General features: G+C 36.6%; 1 protein-coding gene across 6 annotated transcripts in view; it reads left to right on the top strand.

Annotated features, from left to right (window-relative positions):
- FRMPD4 (FERM and PDZ domain containing 4) overlaps positions 1-16,932 on the top strand; it is a 773,033-nt gene that overhangs the window by 530,337 nt on the left and 225,764 nt on the right. The gene's annotated exons all lie outside the window — the stretch shown is intronic.

The following is a 16,932-nucleotide window of genomic DNA, read 5'->3' as shown; positions in this document are numbered from 1 at the left end:
TTGCATCTTAAGCATTATATTTAAGAGAGACATAGCTTTTAATTTTGGCTTTTAGGAATGTATCTTCAACCATTTACTCATTCATTTATGCAAACATTTAGGGAAAACCCACTATGTGCCAAGCAATTTCGAGGGCTTTCGGAATGCATATATGAATAAGATATGTTATTAATATTTGCTCTCGAGGAATCTAGGAGGGGAAAAACAAATATGGAGAAATTGTTACAAGCAAAATACAATGCATCTCTTAAGAGTATATATGGTTCATGAGACCAGTGCCAAAGGCCACAAGTATCACATCTGATGGCAGGGCTTCAATAAATAAGGGAAATAGGTGGTTATATTCTTCTCAACAACTTTTTGAATAACAGCATGAATGTAAGTCTGTTCAAGCAAAATTTAGTTTCAAACATATCAGACATTTATTGGCTACCTACTGTATGCTAGGTGAGGTGTCCAATGTTTAACACATATCTCATAAAAGTAGCAACATGCATTAAAGTTGAAATGATATTTAATCAAAACAGAACAGAGTAAGCCCAGTAGGGAAATAGAAAGAGTTGAGATTTTTCCATGCACTTTCATTCCCATGGGATTTAGTGGTTATCTCAAAGGCCTGCCCAGTAATTGGAGTGTAGACACCCTTTTCTTTTCACTCAGGGGTTCTTATGTTTTAGCATGTTTATGAATTACTTACTATACAAGGTTGTTATACACAAAATCATCTAAACTAAACTCCATGGTTGACAATTTTGGCTACATAATAATTTTGCCTTATATACTATTAATGTGTTTCCTGTTAAGAAGCAACTTTTACTTACTCTGGTTCACATCAGTTCATTTGAAACACAAAAATGCTATACCTTTAAGAATGTGTCATCTGTGCCTTATCTGGTCTACCATATTCTCTTTATTGATGACTCACATTCTGCCAGGGAGAAACTGTTCACCTCAAGCTGAACAAGACAGAACCAGGCTGAGCAGGGCTAGAGTGCCCCTCTCTGCCCTCCATAACTCAGGACTCTAAGTTTGTCTTAGACTGATCTTTGACAGAATTAAACATTTCAAGCCCATGCCTGCCTCACGCCTTTGCACTTGCTATTCTCTCTTCTTGGAGCATGCTTCCTCCGGATATTAGTATGGCCTGTGCTTACACTCTCTTCAGCTCTGTCCTCAAGGGTCATCTTCTCAGAGAGGCCTTCACTGACCATTCTAAAAAATAGAAGCCCCTATTTCCATTCAAGCACCTACTAAACTCCTTATCCTCTTTAATTTTTTTCTCCATAGTACTTAATATCCAAAACAGCACACCTTAGTTATCCATTGTTGTGTAACAAATTACCCTAAAACTCACATTTATCATTGCACAGTTTCTGTGGTCAGGAATCTGGACACAGCTTAGCATGGCTCTGTGGCTTAGGGTCTCATACAAGGCTACAATCAAGATGTTGACTAGGCCAGAGTCATCTCAAGGTTAAACTGGAACAGGATGTGCTTCCAAAATTACTCAGATGGCTTCTGGCAGGATTCAATTCCTCAAGGGTTGCTGGACTAAGGGCCTCAGTTCTTCTCTGGCTGTGGACCAGAGGCTGCCTTCAGTTCCTTGTTCCATCAGCCTCTTGGTAGTGAAGCCTAGAACATGGCATCTGGCTCCATCAAAATGAGCAAGCAAGATAACAAGAAGAGAGTGCCATCCAGGTGGAAGCCACGATCTTTCAAAACCTTATCTCAGAAGTGAAATCCCATCAGTTTTGTTGATTCTATCATTAGAAGCAAGTCACTACATCAGTCCATACTCAGGGGTTGTAGATTATACAAGAAAATGAATCATTATCCTATTGGAAGTGGAGACCATTGGGAGCCATCTTAGAAGGCTGCCTGCTAAATACCATATACTTATTGCTTTATTTTCTATCTCTAAAATAGAAACTCAAGAAGAACTGGGATATTGCTTGTTTTGTTCACTGCTGAATCTTCATGGTGCCTAAAATATGGTAGACATCCAACAGATATGTGTTGAACATTTGCATTTTATAAAACAATGGAGCTTTGGAAGTAAATGTTAATATAATTTTCCTTGGTGTGCACACTAGAAAATTCCATCCCTCCCCCTTAACAAGTGGATATTCATTAGTAACCTCTTTGGATTTTTTTAAAAAAATAATATCCTCTTTTGCATTCCAAGGTTTGATCATGTGGAACTTCATTCAGTTCATACTTCATGACACAGTCTCATTCCCAAGCCTTCACACATGCAGTTCCCTCTAGCAAAATTCTTTTCTTCCAAATATAGTTAGAAGCCCATCCTTGATTCCTTTATTGGTTATTTGAAACTTTAAATGATATGTTTAATCCATTGTTTCTTGTTTTATAAACTAATAGAGTTTCTCTTCATGCTTGCCTTGGTAATATAAGGATATTAGTTCAACGGGCCTTTCCTGGATACATCTTACTAGACTCCTCCTTTCTCCTGCTCCTGTCTACATCAACTCTTTTGCAAGCCCGAGGCACAGCTCTCCTGGGAATCCCCTTTATTGGTCTCCTAGTTTGGGACCATGTTTTTTCTCTTTGTTTTTTGATGTTTACTCCCTAGATTTGCTGAAGTACATTCTCAGGTAACTATAAGAAAAGATTAAGATATAAATTTTCTGAATCCCCATGTGGATTTATTTTTTCCTAATATTTGGTTGATAGTTTGGTTGATTATGAAATGTAGGTTGAAAGTAACTTTTGTTTAGGATTCCAAAGGTGTTTTACCATTGTTGTTGATGGGAATTCTGATGCCAGTCAGATTTTCATTCCTTTATAGGTGATCTTTTCTTTCTCTTTAGGATCTTCTCTTTAACATATATATTCTGAAATTTGACAGTGATGTCTCTAGAAATTTTCATTCACTGGTGAGTCATTTCATTCTGAAATTGCCTCACCTTCACTTCACTTCTAGTTGATCATTCCATTCCCTACATTTATTTTACTCTTTTATTCTGAAACTCTTGTTAGTTGGATGTTGAAACTTCTGTATTAATTATCCGATTTCTATAGTTTGTCTCCCCTCTTGAACATCTCTTTATTTTTTATTATATTTTATAGGAAATTTCCTTGACTGTGTCATCTAACTCGTCTGTTAAATTTTTTGTTACCGATATTTTTTTCTAACAACTCTTTATTGTTTCTGATTGCTCCTTTTATTTCCTTTTTATAGCATTATTTTCTTATAGATTTTTTCCAAATCATCTGAGGAATATTAATTATTTTAAGTTTACTTCATCTTCCTGAATTGCCTGTTTTCTACATATCATTTCTGATTTTTACTCATCTTGGACTTTATCTTTCATGTTTATATCTAAAAATGAGGTATGAGAAAAGCTGATCTGCCTTTGAGAGGGGCAAATTGAGAGGGTCTCATTGGCTGGTCACTCCACTAATGGTGGATCAACAGGGAACTCTACTTTTTCAATCATTGCTCCTCCACATGAATGTGTCTCTGTGTATGAAAACAACATTGAGAACACACTCTCTGTATCCTTTTGCATTTTTCTTATGTTTGACATCATATTTTCCTAAACAATTACATATTCTTTGAAAAAAAATCTTCCAACTATGTAAAATGTTATAAGTAGCAGCATAAATTTTTAGCCAACTTTTTTGGACCAATTATTCTCAATTGTTTACTTTTATAAATACTAATTATTAGAAATCTTTATCATATCTTTGATTATTCTTTTATAATAGCTTCTTTGAAATAATCTTCAGAGTTAAAGGGTTTGTACATTTTTAAAGTTCTTGAGACATTTTAGCAAATTGCTAGGCATAAAAATTATATTTACCTGATTTCCCACCATCTCACTTATGATTTTTTAGCCAGCATTAAGTAATATGATCTTTATAAGGTTTTCCAGTTTGATAACTGAAAAACAGTATTACACTTGTAGCAATACATTTGATTCCTAGTGAAGTTGAACTGTTTTAAAAAGTTTATCAGCTATTCATATTTCTTTGTTTTGTGAATTAACTGTTCATCATTGTCCTCTTTAGTGGGAGAGTGAATCTTTTCATATTGATTTACAAACACTCTTTGTATATGATGTAATCAGTTCAATATCTTCAAATTTGTTACAAATAGTTTATCCCAGTTTGTCACATGTCTTCTAATGTTTTTTGTTATATGTTGTGATACAAATATTACTTCAATTTTCATACAAAGGCATCGATAGTTGCCTTTTAATATCTTCTCCTGCTTATATACGTTGGCCGCTAGATGAATATTACTATATTAGAGACAGAAATGATTTTAGGAGTTTTGCAAGGCCTGAAGGAATATGTGAACCTGTTAGTTCGCATGTCAAAAGCTGCCTCACCTCAGGATGATTTTTTAATCTTTAATTTGGGGTGGGGACTAGAAACCGAGGTCTCACTATGTTGCCCAGGCTGGTCTAGAACTCCTGGACTCAAGTCATCCTCCCATCTTTGCCTCCCAAAGCATTGGAATTACAAGCATGAGCCACCACTCCTGGCCTACAGTTTTATATATATATAAAATGAACTACATTTTTCTGTTATGGAATGTGAGAAGTAGCCATAGAAGTTAGTGAAAACAGTATTTCAAAAAGGGAGATGTCAAGGTAAGCAGCTGAGTTATGAGTCTACTTTGGTACCCTAAATAGTTCTTTAACATTTTATGAGTTAACTTTTTAGCTATCTTAAGTTGTCAGTATTAAAACAAGTGTTGAACAGCTAGCTAAGCTTTTAGAAGCAGAGAGGGGTTTATTATCTTGGAGCTTGTTTTTGTAAACAAAGTCATGGGCAGACCAGAACAGTGCAGAGCAAGAAGCAATCTGTTTTTGCTGGCATGGAAAGGAGATGAATAGGATTAAGCTATAAATACAGCCTGGAGATTGTCATCTCTTTTCCTCCGTGGATACAGCAGTGCCCTGGGTTACAAATGATTTCCAAGGATCTGAAAACGTGAAGATTGAATTGGCCTCTTGCTGCTAGGGAGATATTACTCTCCAGAAGTTGGCCAAAATTCACAGTTCCATCTTCTGAGTTTACTGATGAAAGGGGAATGACAGGTTGTACAGTTTGGAAACAAGTTAAAGGTAGCTGGGGGTGGAATCAGGGCTGAAGATATTAATAGCACAAAAAATCTGGTTAGAATGCAGATAGTTCAGGAAGCATGATCCAGAAATCCAGTTCAATCAACGGTATTTTTCTGAGAGCTTACTGTGTTCAAAGTATGAGGGGCCATAAAGGTATGACTTCCTTTCCCCAAATCACTTATAGTCTACTTGGAAAGAAGATAAATTTTTGAGAGGTTAAGCAGCAACAAAAGATTTCAACAACAGCAGAAGAGCAACTACCTGGCAATATATTTTCAATTGCTAAGTAAGTGACATCAGCCTTAAATAGGAGTTCAGAGAGAGGAAATCAGTAGCCTGGAAAAATCAGGGAAATATTTGTAAGCAGGGCGAAATCTCAACTGGGTTTTCAAGATAAATGTGACTTCATCTATGGAGAGAAGGAGTGGGGATCTTCCTGGTCAGTTGAATAGTATAAGTTTATCAAAAAGCTTGGAATTGAGAAAATACAAAGTGTGTTTGAGAGCAGAGAGTCTTCAGGTGTGGAGGAGAGAGAGAATGTAGGAGAGTAGTTGAAGGGCATGACCAGCAGAGAAGCTCTGAAGTTCATGGTGGACCTCTGCGCTCTAGCTTTGCTCTACACAGATACTGCCTGTTTCACACATGGGCGTGTTCCTTCAATGCTTGTGCTTTAATTTGCGTAAATTGAATCATGTTGTAAAGGTCCTGTGAGAAATTTCTGTTCAGGGAAACCCAGTGGTGAATACTTAATTTTCATTCTACCGGTGAGGATAATTTTGTCAATTTACAAATTTCATAAATTAATATAAAGGGCCAGAGCATTGGCTTAACTCAGTGGTTGAAAGGTTAACTCTGTTTCCCTGTGATGGTCTTGGCTCTGCTCTCCTCTCAGTGTAGGCTTTATCCTCACTCTGATAAGCAAGATGGAGGCACAGTTTGTTCCAGATGTCAGTGCCAGAAAACATCAAAGGAAGAGAATGCATCTCTGCCTGAAACACTCCATGTAGTGAGATTCTCCTAGAAGCACCCAGGAAACTTCCCCTTGAGTCTCCTTAGCCTCAGTTACATCATATGCCCTTTCCTGAACCAGCCTCTGTAGACTCAGGAATGCTATGCCGTGTTCGGCTCAGACTTGGCTTCTGAAACTACGTGTGGGCAGGAGTGATGGGAGGAACTTGACTGATTTAGACCAATCAGAGCCAGTCCTGGTGCTGCAGCAAATACCCAAAGTGCATGGCAGCTGCACAGTGCAGAAGGCATGAAATGGATGTTAGGGGAAGCCCCCAAGGCTCAGGCATTCATGCTTTAGTTTGGGTACAATTATGGAATTTTATATACAAAGTTTGCTTTTTAAAAACTGCTGTTGCTATTTTTGCATTCACTCACCCATGTTAATTTTAGGATCTTTTAGCCAAGTGCCAGCAAAAATCTTTTCTCAGATTTTGAATGGGATTTGGGTAAAAATAACTTTGAGAAGAATTGACCCCTTCGCAAAGTTGAACCTTCTCATCCTTGAACATAGTATGTTGCTACTATGTAGTAGTTATTTGGGTCTTTCTTTTTCCATTAATAGCATTTTATACTTTTCTTTATATTTGGTTCTTCATGTATGTTAACATACATTTTTATTAGATTCAAGCTATTTTATAGTTTTCCTTACTATTGTAAATGGGATCTATATTTCTACTACATATTCTAACTGGTCAGAATGTGGCATTTAGGGTGTTATTGATTGTTATATGTTCATCTTGTCATAGCCGCTTGCTGAATTATCATATAAATTAAATTGTGCATTGATTATTTTGACTAGTACATCATTTGCAAATAATAAAAACATTGTCCCTTCCTTTACAATCCTAAAAACATTTATTATTTTTCTAAGTCACTCTATTAGTTGGAATCTCTAGTACAGTGCTAAATATCTGTTGAATATATGCTGACAGCAGATATTTTTAGCTATTTCTGGATTTACACTGGAATGCATCTTAAATGCATGTAAATAGGTTGTTTTCTGTATCTTTTTAGCAGACACCCTTTTACTGACTTAGGAAGTTTCCTTCCATCCTAGTTTGCTATAAATTTTTGTCATAAATAAATGTTAAATGTTAGTAAATTCTTTCTCTGCCATGATTTGGATTATTTGTGCATCTGATTTCATAAATAAATTTGGTCTTTTATTTTCTTATGCTATTTTGCTTTGGTTTTGGTTTCAGGGTTATGCTAGTCTCTTGAAACAAGTTGGCAGGCTAGACTTCTTTTGTGGATGTAAAACAGTTATTATAAGACAGAAATCATTTTACTTGAAGTTTAGTTGAAATTTCCAATAAAATCACTAGGTCTAGTGGGAGTTTTTATAGGAACTTGGACTACTGGCCCAATAGTTTTTGGTTTATTCAGGTTTTTTGGTCTATTCCAGTTTTCAGTTATTTATTTCTTTGTAGAAATTTATTTCCTAGGCTTTAAATTTATTACCTTAAAATTATGTGTAATGTTCTCTTATTTCTGAAATCATTATGGCATCTATGGTTATGTCTTTCATTTTTAGTATTATTTATTTTCGCATTCTCTCTCTTTTATTTTCTTTCTAGAGGCTTATTTATTCCATTAGACTTTCATAGGACCAACATTAGCTTTATTGAGCAACTCTGGGAGGTTTGTTTGGTTGATTTTTTCCAATTTAACTTCTTTTTATATTTCATTTTCTTCCTCTTGCTTCATTTAGTGTTTTCTAGCTTTGTGAGTTGACCATAGTTAATTTATTTTTAGTTCGTTTTTCATTTTTTTAAATAAAAAATATTTAAGTATATCTCACTAACTTTGATATGGACTGGCTTTAATAAAAAAATAATATTTCATAATGTTTTCTTTTCTTTCTTCTTTCACCATGAATTATTTAGATATATATTTTAGTTTTCAGATATTTGGTATTTGGAGTCTTTTTGCTTATTTCTTTTTTTATTGAGATATAATAGATGTATATATTTTCAGGGTACATGTGATAATTTAATATATTCATATAATTTGTAAAGATCAAATCAGTATAATTTGGATATCCATCAACTTAAATATTTGTTTTTATTTTTTGCTTATTTCTGTTATTGCCTTGTGATGATTGATTATAGTGTATATCAAATTAGCTTTTTAAAAATAAGAATTATTTTGTCCTAATACCTAGATGATTTTAGAAATACTGAAAATCTGTCTTTTAGTAGGTGAGTTTAACTGATTCATATTTATTGATCAGTTGATTCAAATATTAAAATATTTATACTGATTTTTATATTTTCTTTTTCTTTCTTTTTAATTTTTAGATTTTTTTTTAGTTTCTGATCTCTGTTGAGTTGATTGAATTTTGTTCGTTTTTTACTGCTTGGAAGTTATGCGTTCCATTTTTCTTTTTGCTTCCTTTTCTTATTATTAACAAGGACATTATTAATACTTTTTGAGCAAAATCTAAAGTCAATTAGTAGTTGCCTTCCCAAACAAGACACTTTAGCTTCTCTACATAGTCTCAGTTTGGAACCTAGCCCCAACCCCCAAGACAGTATTACTTGGAATCTGGAATTTTCATTCCAATTTATTATTACACACACACGCGTGCGCACACACACACACACACTTTTTTCCAGGCAATATTTATTTAGATTTAGCAATATACTTTCTTTTTTTTCTTTCTTCTGCCTTCTTGTCTTATGCATTTTTTTTTTTTTTTGCTTCTTTTATTCCTTTCGGTTAGGCTAAAATCAGTACTAACTCCCACCCTCCCCAGTTGTGGTCTATCAGTGGCAAACTTTCTGAGTTCTAATGTGTTTGAAAATGTCTTTATTTCATTTTTACTCTTGAATGATGATTTGGGGTTCTAGGTTTTTTTCTCCTCAGAACTTTCTCAGTTTTACTAAGTCCTTCAAAGGCATTACTCCATTGTCTTCTGGAATTTCCTGCTGTGATGAGAAACCTGCTATTAGTCCCTCTCCATCTGTGTCTCATAGGTAATCTGCCTTTGCCCCTTTTCCTTTCATGATGCTCCCATTACACTTGATTTTCTGAAGCTTTGCTAGGAAGCAGTTGAGACTCAAGTGAATCTTTCCTATCAGTTTATAAGCTTAGTTTTTTTCCAAGGGTTTACTGAGAAACCAGTCATTCATAGTCCCATTCATATGTGTTCATAGTCCCTTGGTTAGTTGCAATTTCAAAATATGATAACATTTTGTTTTTTGAGTTCTGTTTAGGAGTAAGGATCAAAATTTACTGATGAAAAATGATGTGTGGTTACCTCCATCCATTTTTCACCTAAACCTAGAAAATAAGAGAGAGAAATAGGTAAATTAACACTGCCTCTAGCCTTTAGAGATTTATCATTTTGTGATTTTCTGGCCCTAAAAAGAATTAAAATCTATTTGGATTGTATCCAAGTATATTATTTAACAACTGAGTGAAGGTATCAGTAAACCAACTCAAAAAAAGGTTTTCATTCCTACTGTTTTAGTAAAGTTCTAAAAAGTCAGTTTAAGCAGACACAACACACAAAAGCTTTGTGAAATTAGAAATCTCAGAGCAGAATATCAATGAAGTGACCTTAATTTGCCTTTCATCCTTTATGCAACTTGGGATTGGGTATAAAATTGTTCTACCTCCTTGGTTGTTAAATATGCTAGTCCATTAATAAAATTTGGGCAACACCAGATTCATAAGGTTATATGCCAGGCTCTTACTGAAAAGACAGTGCTGGGGGAAACTTGAATGAATATATCACTTTATAATTTTAGAAGTGGTTTCTCATTCATTATCTCATCATTCCCAGTAAAGACATGTAGAAAGTATTGCTATTCTTATTTTAGAGAGAAGGGAGCCTCAGAGAGATGCAAGATATCTCTCAAGTAAGAGAAATTAGATTAAGTCAGGCAATCTGGGCTTAATCCAGGCATCACAGGAGCCTTGTGGGTGCTAGGTGCTTAATACACATTTGCTTAATGAAGGGGTGACAAAAACCGGGTTTTTGATGCCACATCCAAGGCACTTTCTACTTCCAGAGCTGCCTTTAGTTGTACGGAATTATACAATCACTGTCAATGAGGCAAGAAATAGAAGTAGTAAGAATAAAAGAATTTTTCTAAACAGAAGGTGAAGAGGAACACCATGAGGTAGAAAAACTATTATGCCCATTTTTTGGACAAGGAAACCAAGACTTAGTGCCAGGAGGCAATTCTCTGTGCATCTCTCACCTTTTCATATGTCTTGCAAGCAGTGGCACTGACTACCTTTATTCTGAACTGTCTTTACAAGGATGCTTGTATAGTGAACAAAATTGGATGACAGAACAAAGGCAGACTTGTTTATTGTCCAGTATAATAAAGGTAATGTCTCCCTCCAGGCAGGCTCACTGTCCATTATGAAAGATTCAGGTTCTCTATGCTGTGGATTCCTGTCATGTAACCCAGTGTGTGTAGGTGTTACCTGACTCTCTTTGTGTCTTCCAATGGGAATTAGGGTTCTGGAAGTGGCACAAATGCTAGTACTCTAGCTACAGCTATTGCTGTAAGTAATAAATCCCTTTTTCTCTGACCTAGGAGTCTCATGTCTTCTGCAAACATTCATGAAACTCTGGCAGAATAATGTCCTAGCTTGCAAGTAAGGTCAAATCTCAGAGCTTTCAAAATCTAGCTCATTAAGTACTGGAGTTTGAACCCACGTGTGACAGATCTCAAAGCCAGAGCTCCCGACCTCCACTCTGTACTATTTCCCATGGAAACTGGCACAATAATCTCAGCAAGAGCCCGTGGTGTCATGGTGTAACTGGAACTGCTTTATTATTACATTCTGAACTGATGAAGTCCAAAGCTCATTTCATTTTCTTCTCTTTTAAAACCTTGAAAATATTTCCAGCCTTATTCAAAGGCAAAGGAAATGGGTTACTTATATTGTATGAGGGGCAAGAGAAGGTCACCTGTCAGCATATGAGATGTTTTCACTGTGAAAAATTCACATTTTCCTATTCGGGCATCGTTTGTTAAAATGCCATATTTGGAGTTGGTTCAACACACCAAATGGATATTGGCCATATTGGAACTTTAGTTTGAATTAGTTTGATAACCTGGCTTTTCCAAAAGGAGGATTGAAAAGTGCATATTTCTCAGAAAATTAGACAAAAAAAAAAATAACAAACCAAAGAACAGTAAAAAGTTCCCAAGTCCCAAGTGTGAGTCAGAAGACTAAGACCTTTGAAAAGTCACTAGATTTCTCCAAGCTTTTGGTTTCTCTTTAGCTATAAAATGGAAATAATTATCTCAATGAATTGCTGTGAGGGTATGATAGATAGGGTTGCCAGATTTAGAAAATAAAAATTCACCATACCCAGTTATAGTTGAATTTCAGATATGCAACAGATAATGAATTAGTATGTCTCAAACATTGCATGTAACACACTTATACTAAATAATCTGTAGTGTATCTGAAATTCAAGTTTAGCTGGGTGTCCTATATTTTATTTGTAACCCTGATCTGAGCATTTCTATTCAAATGGTTTACTAAGGAACTGCTGGCAGGGCTGACTGTGACCTGTAAGGGAGTAGAGAGAACAGAGCAGCGGAGGGGAGGAGGAAGCTAAACAAAAGCTCAGCTGCAGGGCAGTCATGTGGAGCAGAGCTTCAGCCTGATCCCACACGGGGCTCTGGAATGTGAGCTACATTCGCAGAGGTGGGAAAGCCAGGCTTTGATATTCCTTGTGCCTCTCAGTTATTGGTTAAGGGATACTTCTGGCTCTCTCCAGTAATTGGCAGCGCAGGTCCAAGGGTCCCAGTGCAGCCTTCCAAAGAAGATCTGCAGATACAGATCATTAAGAAGGAAAGCACATAGGAAGTAGGGGTGGAGAGTGGGAAGGCAGCAATGGAAATGAAAAGGAAGGGATCTGAGGAAACCTGGGAAGAGCACAAACTGTATTCGCTACACAGCTGTACAAACTATAGAGTACTATGTATGGTTGGTGATAACAGATGGAGGGGCAGTGAGAGACAGGCTTCTCTGTGAAGAAACCAGAGAGAGATAGAGGACCCTACTCCCCCAAATGATGAAAGTCATAATTCTTCTAATAGTTCTTTCATTACTAGATTCTGACACCCATTTAGGAAGTTGCGTAGTATCTCCTCCCCAGTTTTATTTGCATGTATCTGTGAATAAAATGAACTTTCCTTGAATCCAGAGAGAAGGCAGCCCCTATAGTCTCCTCTTTCCTGGCTGTTGAAAGCCCAGCTGGAGGCAACTATAAACATACAATCGCCAGCCCTTGCAGGGCATCTCCAGGGGAAACCACGGGGAATAATTTGGAATTCCATGAAATGCTGCATGGCTTTGTCTATAAACTCATGGTGAGAAGTTGAATGGCCTTAAACTGATGCCCAAATTGCACATTTTAAAAACCCTCTAATTTAGAGGAAGTCTCCCCAGGAGGCTGTATGTGCTGCTTGGCCTATAAAACTCTAAATATTAAAATTAAAAATTGCTAAATACACAACTGGAAAAGACTATGTCAATTGAAATCATCATTTATTTCATTTGGTTGTTTGTTTTTTCCCCCTTCTCTCTTCCTCAAATAATACCTCCATGACAAAAGGATCCTCTAGTATCACACTCGCTCCCCCTCATTCGTGTGTGAGACTCCCAGGATGCAAAATGATAGGCACACGGGGCAGGGCATTTTGCCACTGCCTTGTACATTATTTAGAGGCAAAAAGGAGCAAACTGAGAAGCTTGGGGAAGAGGAAAAGAGTCTTTGGAAAGACACATGGGAGGATTTGTTTTTGAGAACTGAGCATTAGGGGGGAAAATGAATACTATAAGAAAGCAGAGAATAAGGTCTCTCAACTCAATGGAAAACTACTTCTGTCAGCTACTAGGTGCTAATACTGTCACGGTGATAATAACATGTCTTTAACTGTTGAGACCTTCCCTCCAAGAAGTTCTACCTGGGGAGATTATTAAATGGAACCCTGGATATCAAAACTGACCAATAGATAGCATTTCTCATCAAAACAGTTGGGAAGACGTAGCTCCTTAATGCTTTTGGCCACAAGAATTTGGGCAGTTGGGATATTTCTAAGCACAGTGTAATGAGCTCCTTTCAGAGAGGCAGAGTTTTCTAGAGCAGAACTTCCTAACCAGTGCGCCACAAATGGATATAGGCTGGGTAACCATATGGTACAGTTTGCTGGGACAGTTTCGGTTTATGTCTATAGTCCCAGCAAAGTTATTAATAGTGCCTCTTTTCACTAGAAACATTGTCCCAGTTTGGATGATAAATTTGAGTGATAAAATGTATGGTTATATGTGAGCCAAGATCTTTATCTCCCCAGGCTTTGGGGTGGCTAGAGTCACAGGGCCGTTTGTCTCAGACTATGAGCAGTCTCATCCATTTTTTTCAGTCTACTATACAAATATTATTATTTGTTCTCCTTGGCATGTGATGTGCCCTGTCCTGTTAAGGAGCCTCCGCTCACTGGGCACAGGATTACTATGAACACTGTGGAGACAAGTGAGTCTTTTGATGGGTGAGGAAACAAGGAGAGAAAAAATTAACATCTGGATACAAGTGATACAGCCAAATTTTCCCTGTAAATTTGACAAATTGAAGTACTTGTAGCTCACCTGTAAAGATCATCTAATTCAGAACTATCTGATAAAAATATAATGTAATCAAAGCCACAATAAGATACCATTTCACATTCTTTAGGATTTGTTAATGGAAAAAACCCAAACTCTGTAAAATAATTTAAATTAGAGGTTTATTCTGAGCCAATATGAGTGACCATGGCCCAGGGATCCATACCCAAAAAGCCTTGAGTAAGTGCTCTCAAGGCAGTTGGGTTACAGTTTGGTTTTATATATTTTAGGGAGACAAGAATTGTGGGTAAAAATTATAAATCAATACATGGAAGGTATACATTGGTTTGCCCAGAAAAGGCATGACATCTTAAAGTAGGGGCTTACAGGTTATAGGTGGGCTCAGAGATTCTTTCATTTGTAATTGTTTAAAGAAATAAAGCTTTATCTGTAGACTTGGAGTCAGTAGATAGGAATGCTTGAGTTAAGATATGGGGGTCTGTTAATCAGAGAGCAAGCCACAATATACTCAATGTTATCTGTTAAGTGAATCAATGGCCTACTGTGATGACTTAACCTTTGCCTTGTGTGGCCTTAGGTCCAGTTTGCAATTAGTCTAAACTCCAAAAGGGAAGGAGTGGAAGGAGGTGTGTCTGACCTCCCTTCCTTTCCTTTGTGGCCAGTAACTCAGTTTTAAGATTTTTCTGGGGTTCCCTTTGCCAAGAGGGGATCTGTTCAGTCAGCAGAGGTCTTAGAATTTTATTTTTAGTTTACAGATTCATGGCATAAAAAAATCAGAAAATAACAAGTGTTGGTGAAGGTGTGGAAAAATTGGAACCTTCATACACTGCTGGTTGGAATACAAAATGTTGCAGCTTGGCCGGGCGCGGTGGCTCACGCCTGTAATCCTAGCACTCTGGGAGGCCGAGGCGGGTGGATCGCTCAAGGTCAGGAGTTCGAGACCAGCCTGAGCGAGACCCCGTCTCTACTAAAAATAGAAATAAACTATCTGGACAACTAAAAATATATATAGAAAAAATTAGCCGGGCATGGTGGCACATGCCTGTAGTCCCAGCTACTCGGGAGGCTGAGGCAGTAGGATCGCTTAAGCCCAGGAGTTTGAGGTTGCTGTGAGCGAGGCTGACGCCACGGCACTCACTCTAGCCCGGGCAACAAAGTGACACTCTGTCTCAAAAAAAAAAAAAAAAAAAAAAATGTTGCAGCCATCTTGAAATACAGTCTAGCTGGCTGCTTCTCAAAATGTTACACATAGAGTTATTAAATGACCTAGCAATTCCACTTTGAGGTTTATACCTGAGTGAGAAGAAAAGATATGGCCACACAAAAACTTGTACATGAATGTTTATAGCAACATTATTCATATTAAACAAAAAGTGGAGACAACACAGATATCCATAAACTGATGAATGGATAAACAAAATATAGTATATCCATACAATGGAAAATTATTCAACCATGAAAAATAATAAGTACTGGTACATGGTACAACATACATGAACCTAGAACCCATTATGAGAAGTGAAATAAGCCAATTGTGAAAGACTACAATATTGCATGATTTTATTTGTCAGAAGTATCCAAAATAGACAAACCCATAGAGACAGAAATTAGATGACTAGTTTCCAAAGGGCTTTAGGCAGGGGAGAGTGGGGAATGACTGCTAAGGTGTAAGGGGTTATTTTTTGTTTTGATGAAAATGTTCCAAAAATAGCAAGTAGTGATGGTTGCAAACTCTGTGAATATACTAAAAACCACTGAGTTATAAACTTTAAAAGGATGAATAGTATGGTACATAAATTATATCTCAACAAATTTATAATTAAAAATATATATAATATAATCCACATATATAATTATAAATTTTCTAGTAGGCACATTAAGGTAGGTAAAAAGAAATAGGTGAATATAATTTTAATAATGCATTTTATTTAATCTAATATATTCAAAATATCATTTTAATGTATAACAACATTTTTAAATTAGTGGACTATTTTACAGTCTTTTTATTGTACTAAGTCTTGAAAATTCAGTGTATATTTTACACGCACAGTACATCTCAATTCAGACTAGCCACATTTGAAGGACTCAAATACCACATGGGGCTAGCAGCTACCATGGTGAGCAGTGTGGGTCTAACTAATGGTTATTAACAGCTGCTAGCTTCTGGGTTTGTGGTATATAATAGGGCTACATCTGAAGAATACAATGGCCTAAGCTTTTGAATGAATTTAGTAGAAGTGGGAACAAATAAAAGCATGGTTTCATTATGTTTTGATTATTCTAGGGCCAGCTTGTTCATACCTTCTAGCACTATTGGTTATGCTGCCAAAGTAAATGTGGGACACAGATGTTTTTGCTTTTTGAGGAAAAAAACAAACACACAGCTGCTAGCTGAACCCATTTTCCATTCATATTTTGACCTCCCGGAAAACTGTGTCCCAGCCACATGGTGAGTTAGCCTTCTTTGAAGAACTTCAACATACATATCATTTGCATCATTTCTCTGTGTTCTAAAAATCAGCCTAATGCTCATTTCAGCGCTTCTAACTTACCTTGAAAACCTCTGCTTTTTCAAGTTCTAATTTCCTGTGTATCTGGTAGTTTTGGTTCCCTTATATTTCAACAGCATACGATAGAATACACCTTAACTCTCTCTATATTTTTCTTCCCATGCCCTAATATCAGGGAGATGCAGCATTTTTGCTATCCTATGGGTAGACTTGGGTGTTATTCATTAAGCAGAGAAGGGGGAAAAAATAACCTGTGGGGAAATAAGTGTATCTCTTCCCTAGAGCTGAGGTTCTCTAAGGAACAGAGAAAATAAGAGGTTCTGGAGGAAATTTCTTTCCTCACTAAAAGCAAAATTATGTCCCTCATTAATTTTGGTCAATCTGTGTTTGTATTGACAACTGAGAATAAAGGGGGTGGTAAGTTCTGCGCAAAGAGAACCATGAACAACAGCTGTGAAGAAATTTTATAGGGGATGGGAGGAGAACTACCTTTGTTACTTCCTCCAAAAATGGAGACATGGTGTTTGTGTTTTGGGTTTTCCTAATAGGAAGTGAAGTTCTTGGGACTTGAGGGCAGGGTTGTATCTTGTTCCTCTCCTCCATGTGTTAGTCCATTTTGTGTTGCTGTAACAGAATACCAAAGACAGGGTAATTATATACATATATATATATTTTTTTTTTTGAGACATAGTCTTGCTTTGTCTCCTGGG

The sequence above is a fragment of the Lemur catta genome, chromosome X (assembly GCF_020740605.2).
Source record: "Lemur catta isolate mLemCat1 chromosome X, mLemCat1.pri, whole genome shotgun sequence".
In the NCBI taxonomy this organism is placed as follows: domain Eukaryota; kingdom Metazoa; phylum Chordata; class Mammalia; order Primates; family Lemuridae; genus Lemur; species Lemur catta.
This window is presented reverse-complemented; position numbering and strand designations above follow the sequence as displayed.